The sequence below is a fragment of the Nerophis ophidion genome, linkage group LG22 (genome assembly GCF_033978795.1).
Source record: "Nerophis ophidion isolate RoL-2023_Sa linkage group LG22, RoL_Noph_v1.0, whole genome shotgun sequence".
NCBI lineage: Eukaryota > Metazoa > Chordata > Actinopteri > Syngnathiformes > Syngnathidae > Nerophis > Nerophis ophidion.
In genome coordinates this window covers 12,288,518-12,298,882 of record NC_084632.1, presented here as the reverse complement: position 1 = coordinate 12,298,882, position 10,365 = coordinate 12,288,518, and the positions used below count along the sequence as shown (strand labels likewise).

At 39.5% G+C, this 10,365-nt stretch overlaps 1 long non-coding RNA gene across 1 annotated transcript in view; it reads left to right on the top strand.

The window, feature by feature from the left end:
• LOC133540934 (uncharacterized) overlaps window positions 1–10,365 on the top strand; it is a 192,908-nt gene that overhangs the window by 129,946 nt on the left and 52,597 nt on the right. The window lies entirely within an intron of this gene.

Below are 10,365 nucleotides of genomic sequence, written 5' to 3'. Positions count from 1 at the left end.
CACACATTTTAATTAAAGAAGCTTTCTGCCTCTGGAATCTTTTTTGTGGTATCCAAGTTAGTAGGAATGGGAATCTTTATTATCTTTATTTATTATGAGTAGGGTTGTACTAACAAAGTGCGGCGGAACTAATTAATTAAAAACGCTACTATACAGCCTCTGAAATATACCTGTACTTTTTTATTTATTAATCGTGTAGTGTTCGGGTCGGTGGGACCCGTTTTCATTTTTTATTGAAAGAAAAATGATGCAATTAATACATTTTTCAAACTGAGACTCACTGACTTTGGCTCATTTTCTGTGAAGAACATATATCAGAATACATATTTAATGATCACACACCATACACCCCACCCTACACATTTCTATTGCATACAAGATGTAATATCAGAGGGTCAAATGTGCGACAAAAAGAGAGCAGAAAGTGTTGACAAACAATGAAGCAACCTTGTGTGGGAACCGCAGGTGCAGAAAACACAAAAGAAGAATCCCTCTGGGATACAGAAACTGGCAGACAAATTATCCGTGCAATGTTCATATTGTTGTTACTCAGCCAAAGTTTGTGGGTCTGATGGACCCGTTGTATTTTTTGGCTTTTAATGCGTCACAATCAAACACTTGATATGTTAAAATACTGAACAGATCTTTACCTTATCCCAATAAACACACAGCAGGCCTAGACAGGAGGAAGACAGAGTGTAGGTACACAGAACATCAGATGGTCAAATGTGCGAGAAAAAGAGAGCAGAAAGTGTTGACCAACAATGAAGCAACCTTATGTGTGAACCGTAGGTGCAGAAAACACAAAAGAAGAATCCCTGTGGGATACAGAAACTGGCAGACAAATTATCCGTGCAATGTTCATATTGTTGTTATGCAGCCATTATTTGTGGGTCTAAGGGACCCCTTGCATTTTGTGGCTTTTAATTCCTCACAATCAAACACTTATGTTAAAATACTGAACATATATTTACCTTATCCAAGTAAAGACACAGCAGTTCTACAAAGGAGGAGAACAGAGTGTAGGTACACAGAACATCAGAGGGTCAAATGTGCGAGAAAAAGAGAGCAGAACGTGTTGACAAACAATGAAGTAACCTTGTGTGGGAACCGCAGGTGCAGAAAACACAAAATAAAAATCCCTGTGGGATACAGAAACTGGCAGACTAATTATCCGTGCAACATTCATATTGTTGTTACTCAGCCAATGTTTGTGGGTCTGATGGACCCGTTGCATTTTGTGGCTTTTAATGCCTCACAATCAAACACTTGTTATGTTAAAATACTGAACAGATCTTTACATTATCCCAATAAACACACAGCAGGCCTAGACAGGAGGAGAACAGAATGTAGGTACACAGAATATCTGAGGGTCAAATGTGCGAGAAAAAGAGAGCAGAACGTGTTGACAAACAATGAAGCAACCTTGTGTGGGAACCGCAGGTGCAGAAACACAAAAGAAGAATCCCTGTGGGATACAGAAACTGGCAGACAATTTATCCGTGCAACATTCATATTGTTGTTACTCAGCCATTATTTGTGGGTCTAATGGAACCCTTGCATTTTGTGGCTTTTAATTCTTCACAATCAAACACTTATGTTAAAATACTGAAAATATATTTACCTTATCCAAGTAAAGACACAGCAATTCTACACAGGAGGAGAACAGAGTGTAGGTACACAGAACATCAGAGGGTCAAATGTGCGAGAAAATGAGAGCAGACAGTGTGGGCAAACAATGTTGTAACCTTGTGTGGGAACCTCAATTGCAGAAACACAAAATAAGAATCCCTGTGGGATGCAGAAATGGGCAGAGAAATTTTCCGTGCAACCTTCATATTGTTGATATTGTTGTTACTCAGCCAGCGTGTGTGGGTCTGATGGACCTGTTGCATTTTTGGGCTTTTATTGCCTCACAATCAAACACTTATGTTAAAATACGGAACAGATATTTACCTTATCCCAATAAACACACAGCAGGCCTAGACAGGAGGAGAACAGAGTGTAGGTACACAGAACATCAGAGGGTCAAATGTGCGAGAAAATGAGAGCAGACAGTGCGGACAAACAATGTTGCAACCTTGTGTGGGAACATCAGGTGCAGAAACACAAAATAAGAATCCCTGTCGGATGCAGAAATGGGCAGAGAAATTTTCCGTGCAACGTTCATATTGTTGTTACTCAGCCAGCGTGTGTGGGTCTGATGGACCTGTTGCATTTTTTGGGTTTTAATGCCTCACAATCAAACAGTTGTTATGTTAAAATACTGAACATATATTTACCTTATCCAAGTAAACACACAGCAGTTCTACACAGGAGGAGAACAGAGTGTAGGTACACAGAATATCAGAGGGTCAAATGTGCGAGAAAAAGAGAGCAGAAAGTGTTGATAAACAATGAAGCATTTTTGTGTGGGAACCGCAGGTGCAGAAAACACAAAAGAAGAATCCATGTTTTATACAGAAACTGGCAGAGAAATGATCCGTGCATCGTTCATATTGTTGTTACTCAGCCAGCGTTTGTGGGTCTGATGGATCCGTTGCATTTTTTGGCTTTTAATGCCTCACAATCAAACACTTGATATGTTAAAATACTGAACAGATCTTTACCTTATCCCAATGAACACACAGCAGGCCTAGACATGAGGAGGACAGAGTGAAGGTACACAGAACATCAGATGGTCAAATGTGCGAGAAAATGAGAGCAGACAGTGTGGGCAAACAATTTTGCAACCTTGTGTGGGAACCGCAGGTGCAGAAAACACAAAAGAAGAATCCCTGTGGGATACAGAAACTGGCAGACAAATTATCTGTGCAACGTTCATATTGTTGTTACGCAGCCATTATTTGTGGGTCCAAGGGAACCCTTGCATTTTGTGGCTTTTAATTCCTTACAATCAAACACTTATGTTAAAATACTGAACAGATATTTACCTTATCCAAGTAAACACACAGCAGTTCTACATAGGAGGAGAACAGAGTGTAGGTACACAGAACATCAGAGGGTCAAATGTGCGAGAAAATGAGAGCAGACAGTGTGGGCAAACAATGTTGTAAACTTGTGTGGGAACCTCAGGTGCAGAAACACAAAATAAGAATCCCTGTGGGATGCAGAAATGGGCAGAGAAATTTTCCGTGCAACGTTCATATTGTTGTTTCTCAGCCAGTGTTTGTGGGTTTGATGGACCCGTTGCATTTTTTGGCTTTTAATGCCTCACAATCGAACACTTGATATGTTAAAATACTGAACAGATCTTTACCTTATCCTAAGAAACACACAGCAGGCCTGGACAGGAGGAGGACAGAGTGTAGGTACACAGAACATCAGAGGGTCAAATGTGCGACAAAATGAGAGCAGACAGTGTTGACAAACAATGTTGCAACCTTGTGTGGGAACCGCACGTGCCGAAAACACAAAAAAAAGAATCCCTGTGGGATGCAGAAACTGGCAGACAAATTATCCGTGCAACGTTCATATTGTTGTTACTCAGCCAGCGTTTGTGGGTCTGATGGATCCGTTGCATTTTTTGGCTTTTAATGCCTCACAATCAAACACTTGATATGTTAAAATACTGAACAGATCTTTACCTTGTCCCAAGAAACACACAGCAGGCCTGGACAGGAGGAGGACAGAGTGTAGGTACACAGAACATCAGAGGGTCAAATGTGCGAGAAAATGAGAGCAGACAGTGTGGGCAAACAATTTTGCAACCTTGTGTGGGAATCACAGGTGCAGAAACACAAAATAAGAATCCCTGTGGGATGCAGAAATGGGCAGATAAATTTTCCGTGCAATGTTCATATTGTTGTTACTCAGCCAGCGTGTGTGGGTCTGATGGACCCGTTGCATTTTTTTGGCTTTTAATGCCTCACAATCAAACACTTTTTATGTTAAAACAGATGTATTTTGGGGTAAGGCAGGGGTCCCCAAACTACGACCCGCGGGCCAGATCCGGCCAGCCAGCGTTCGAGATGTGGCCCACAGGAAGTCCCAAGTTATTTTCATTTTTTTTAAATCTGTCGTTTCTAATCCATTTTCTACCGCTTGTTGCTTGTTATTCTGAGTCTCCTAGCCGCTCAGGCAAATCACATTGTCTATAAATGCATTTTCCAATTGATGACGTGATATATATATATATATATATATATATATATATATATATATATATATATATATATATATATATAATATACATATATATATTATATATATATATATATATATAATATATATATATATATATATATATATAGCAGCCCGGCCAAATTATTTTAACCCAATACGGCCCCCGGGTCAAAAAGTTTCGGAACCCCTGGGATAAGGTAAACATCTGTTCACATATGAACGCCACACAAGGGTTAAAGCCGTTACAGCGCAACGTCATGACATTGCTGGTTTTACTAGCAGAGGAGCATGTTAGACAACGCACACACACGTAGTACTTACAAGCAGAAACAGTGTGTAGACAGAAAAGGGAGAATGGACGCATTTTGGCTGAAAAATTAACTATAAAGTTGAAGCTGTAATAGCCTGACCATTTCCTGAAATCCCAAAAAGAGGACACATATATGCGTGCCAAGGCGGGCAGCACACCAAGGCCGGGTGAAAATTTGCCAATGATACTCGAACTTGCTTTAAAAATAATATCTTGTTTAAATAAAGCATTTTTTTCTCCTCTGGTGACAGCAGTGTTGGCGCGAGCAATTTTCCAAATATCCACAAATTCCTCAGTAAATTCCCCAAGATGTCACCGTGGAGTTATTGAGTCTGTTTAGCGGATTGGAGAGCGAGCTTCCACAGCTAGTGGGTCCGTGACGATGACTTCTGTTTTGTTTGATCAGCCGTTTTACTGCCCTGTTACTGGCACCGTTTGGAAACATTTAAGGTATGTAGATAAACGTTAACAAAATTATTCATGTGTAAATGACTCATTTCCCTATATAAACCAGTGTGGTTTACTAGAGATGTCCAATAATATCGGGCTGCCGATATTATCGGACGATAAATGCTTTAAAACGTAAGATCGGAAATGATCGGTATCGGTTTCGAAAAGTAAAATGTATGACTTTTTAAAACGCCGCTATACAGAGTGATACTCGAACGTAGGGAGAAGTACAGAGTGCCATTAAACTTTAAAGGCCTTTTCCTTTATGTGTCGGCCAAGTCACATAATTTCTACAGCTTTTAACACACACAAGTGAATGCAAGGCATACTTGGTCAACAGCCATACAGGTCACACTGAGGGTGGCCGTATAAACAACTTTAACACCGCTACAAATATGCACCACACTGTGAACCCACACCAAAAAAGAAGGAAAAACACATTTTGGGAGAACATCCGCACCGTAACACAACATGAACAAAACAGAACAAATACCCAGAATCCCTTGCAGCACTAACTCTTCCGGGACGCTACAATATACACCCCCGCTACCTCCTAAAAAATTCTCCGCCACCCCCATTTCTACCTCTTCATGCTCTCTAATGGAGAGCATATCCCAAATTCCAAGTTGCTGTTTTGAGGCATGTTAAAAAAAAAAATGCACTTTTTAACGTTGGCATTTTTTTCCATAACTTGAGTTGATTTATTTTGGAAAACCTTGTTACATCGTTTAATACATCCAGTGGGGCATCACAACAAAATTATGCATTATAATGTGTTAATTACACAACTGTATATATCGGTATCGGTTGATATCGGAATCGGTAATCAAGAGTTGGACAATATCGGAATATCTGACCTCGGCAAAAAAAACATTATCGGTATTTAAATAATCCATATTTGGACGTTTGTCCATCGATTCAGAATCATCTGAGGTCCCAAACGTGATCCATCCAAGAATCGATCATTATTCTAGTCCCTACAAAACTATCGGTATCGGTTTCAATTAGTAAAATGTATGACTTTTTAAAACGCGGCTATACAGAGTGATACTCGGACATAAGGAGAAGTACAGAGTGCCATTAAACCTTAAAGGCCTTTTCCTTTACGTGTCGGCCCAATCACATCATTTCTACGGCTTTTCACGCAAAGTGAATGCAAGCACACTTGGTCAACAGCCATACAGGTCACACTGAGGGTGGCCGTATAAACAACTTTAACACTGTTACACATATGCGCCACACTGTGAACCCACACCAAAAAAGAAGGTAAAACATATTTCGGGAGAACATCTGCACCGTAACACAACAGAACAAATACCCAGAACCCTTTGCAGCACTAACTCTTCCGGGACGCTACAATATACACCCCCGAACCCCCTAAAAAAACATTGCCCCCCCCCAACCCCGCCCATCTCAATCTCCTCATGTTCTCTCAGGGAGAGCATTTCCCAAATTCCAAACTACTGTTTTGAGGCATGTTAAAAAAAAAAATATGCACTTTGTGACTTCAATAATAAATATGGCAGTGCCATGTTGGCATTTATTTTTCCATAACTTGAGTTGATTTATTTTGGAAAACCTTGTTACATTGTTTAATGCAACAAGCGGGGCATCACAACAAAATTAGGCACAATAATGCATTAATTCCACGACTGTATATATCGGTATCGGTTTATATTGGAATCGGTATTTAAGAGTTGGAAAATATCGGAATATCGGCAAAAAAGCCATTATCGGACATCTCTAACGGTACTTAAATAATCCATATTTGGACGTTTGTCCATCGATTCAGAATCATCTCAATCGTGATGCATCCAAAAATCCATCATTATTGTAGTCCCTACAAAACTAGATTGTGCGTGCACACACACACACACACACACATGCTGACACACACACAAAATAACATAACCTGGCTCTCAAATTACCTTTGAGTCTGACCTTTATCCACTGAAAGGTTTTTGGTTCAGTTTCTGAGGGAAGCCACCTCCTGTGCAAAGGGTTGTGTGATTTGTGATTAGTGGGTGGATCTCTGTGCGACGGGGCCCCGGGGCCGTCACTCTTATAATTACACCGCATCCCTGGGGAGGGACCCCGGAGTGACAGCAACATAGCTCCCATTTTTACCAGGTCATATTCAGCGATTAGGCACATCCTGTACCCTGCCAGTGGCCCATTCCTTTTTAAAGACCCAATTCCCAAGGAGGCCGGGACACAGGGACCAGGTCCACATAACCGGCAGGCACCTGTTCAGCAACCTACTTCAACGCTGCAAGGCCAAAGCTGCGAGTCCACCGTAGCCGTCCAGGGTGCGGGATTTTGTGGGATTCGTTTGGTTCTGAAGTGTTGTGCAAAAAAGTCGACACATTCCTGCAAAATGAGATAAAGAGGTAGAGCAGTGTGCGTCTTGGATTTAGGAACACATGTTGAGCAGATGTCCCAACACCCTTTTTGTTAGTCCTGTTGTTTCCGTAGTCATCCATACGGAAACAGTGTTTCATATATTTATTTTTAAATAATACTTTTTTAGTAAGATTTTAAGGAAAAAACAAATAGCTGTTGTTGAAGTTTATTGTTGACTATATTATTATTTGCTAGCATTCTGTTTTAAATATAGTTTAGCTAGACTGACCATACGTCCTCTTTTGCGGGACTGTCCGGGCTGTCCGGGCGGGGTTTCTTAAAGGCCTCAAATGTCCGGCGTTTTGTGTCAAGGTTGCATGTACGAACCCCGTTTCCATATGAGTTGGGAACTTGTGTTAGATGTAAATATAAACGGAATACAATGACTTGCAAATAATTTCAACCCATATTCAGTTGAATATGCTACAAAGACAACATATTTGATGTTCAAACTGATAAACATTTTTTTTTTGTTGTAAATAATCATTAACTTTCGAATTTGATGCCAGCAACACGTGACAAAGAAGTTGGGAAAGGTGGCAATAAATAGTGATAAAGTTGAGGAATGCTCATCAAACACTTATTTGGAACATCCCACGGGTGTGCAGGCTAATTGGGAACAGGTGGATGCCATGATTGGGTCTAAAAACACCTTCCCAAAAAAATGCTCAGTCTTACACAAGAAAGGATGGGGCGAGGTACACCCCTTTGTCCACAACTGCGTGAGCAAATAGTCCAACAGTTTAAGAACAACGTTTCTCAAAGTGGAATTGAAAGAAATTCAGGGATTTCAACATCTACGGTCTATAATATCATCAAAAGGTTCAGAGAATCTGGAGAAATCACTCCACATAAGCGGCATGGCCGGAAACCAACATTGAATGACCGTAACCTTCGATGCCTCAGACGGCACTGTATAAAAAACCGACATCAATCTCTAAAGGATATCACCACAGGGGCTCAGGAACTTTTCAGAAAACCACTGTCACTAAATACAGTTTGTCGCTACATCTGTAAGTGCAAGTTAAAGCTCTACTATGCGAAGCGAAAGCCATTTATCAACAACATCCAGAAACGTCGCCGGCTTCTCTGGGCCCGAGATCATCTAAGATGGACTGATGCAAACTTTAACACTGTTACAAATATGTGCCACACTGTGAACCCACACCAAACATGAATGACAAACACATTTCTGGAGAAAATCCACACCGTAACACAGCATAAACACAACAGAACAAATACCCAGAACTCCTTGCAGCACTAACTCTTCCGGGATGCTACAATTTACACCCCCCGCTACCCCTCAACCCCCACCTCAACCTTGACTATGTCACATCAAATATTGTACTTTGAAAAATATTTTTGGTGGAAGATTTTGCATATTTTATGTTTGCCATAAAAAACATAGTTTTGTGTGACAAAAAAGGGCGGAAAACAAACAAAAAAAAACATTAAAAAAAAACTAAAACATTTTAAAATGAGGAATGGATGTGAAGTTGATATAGGCTCCAGAGATTTAAGGGTTAAATATAAAATGTACATATGCCCTGGCACACCATTATCATCTTTTCAAGACCCAAGCATTACACTTTTTACACTTTTATACTGAAATAAATACACCTACAACTTATTCAATAAAAACATAGAAAAAACTACCAGCAGCGGTAAAGTTTCGATCCATGAAGGAAAGAAGAACGTGAATGAATATTTATAACTGAATACATTTACATATGCATACAAATTTGTCTTCTTTTTATATTATTTCTTTTAATGAATGAAATTACATTTATCACAACCTTTTTCCAAAACACAGTATATATATAATGTGAGATATAACAGGACAATGCATTGGTTTATCATTTGTTTTCAAAACGCTTACAACAAAGTGAGGACCCAAGCATTTACTGTGGGACCCCATTTTTATGACTTGATGGGGTCCCTGGGACCCCATTTTGACAATCCCTAGCGCCAACACTGCTGTCAACAGAGGATAAAAAAAATGCTTTTATTTAAATAAATATATTATTTATAAAGCAAGTTTAAGTATCATTGTCACATGTTCACCTAGTCTCGGCCTTGGTACGCATATATGTGTCCTCTTTTTGGGATTTCAGTCTATGGTCAGCCTAGTGTAGCCTTTTATTAATCACATTTTTGTCTTCGATCCTTGGTGTGTCCTTTGAATGTACTTTGATCTAAATCGTGACATTCAACAAGACCACACACAAACATTATGTACACTGAACCTCGTCCTACTCCAGAGTCCTAACTTGACTCACTAGGGGACTTTCTTGATATTTGAAGACTTAAAAATCCCTCAGCCGGGTCAACTAAATGGTTTTTTGCTTGGTTTATTAGATATGATTCACTTGAGAGCATATTTGAATTGAATGTCAAAATGTTATTTGTGTTTGAATCGGTCATCCGTTCATCAGTTTATACTTAAACTGATGAATTTGTGTATATTTTACGGGTTTTTACTTCTCTTATAACAACAGTAACAAATCTGGTCTTTGCTTTTGTTTTGTCAGATTATAGGATCAGGTGTCATGTGATCCATAGGCCAATATTTACATATTGGTTTCAGAAAACACACACAAACACACTTTTGATAAGAAGACCAAACTAAATCCACAGGAAAAACTGGGGAACTGGAAGAAAAACAGATTTTAGTTTAGTTTTATAACCCTTAATACCTCTCAAATGTTAGAATTAAGCGATGTCCTTCTAAACCCCGACTGGCCACATTTGCAACATTATTTATCACTGGCATACTTTCCTTCGAATAAAAATAAAATCATGACGGATTTTTCTCTCCCTGCATATCAAATATAAAACATGTTTCAAATAGCTTTAAGTAAAATGTATAGTACAAGTACATTTCAACATATTTGAATATCATGCAAAGTTTTCTTTATTCTCAAAACATAATAGTGTGAAAGTCCAGTCCATAGTGGATCTAACATAATAGTGGGAGTCCAGTCCATAGTGGATCTAGCATAATATTGTGAAAGTCCAGTCCATAGTGCATCTAACACAAGAGTGAGAGTCCAGTCCATAGTGGATCTAACATAATA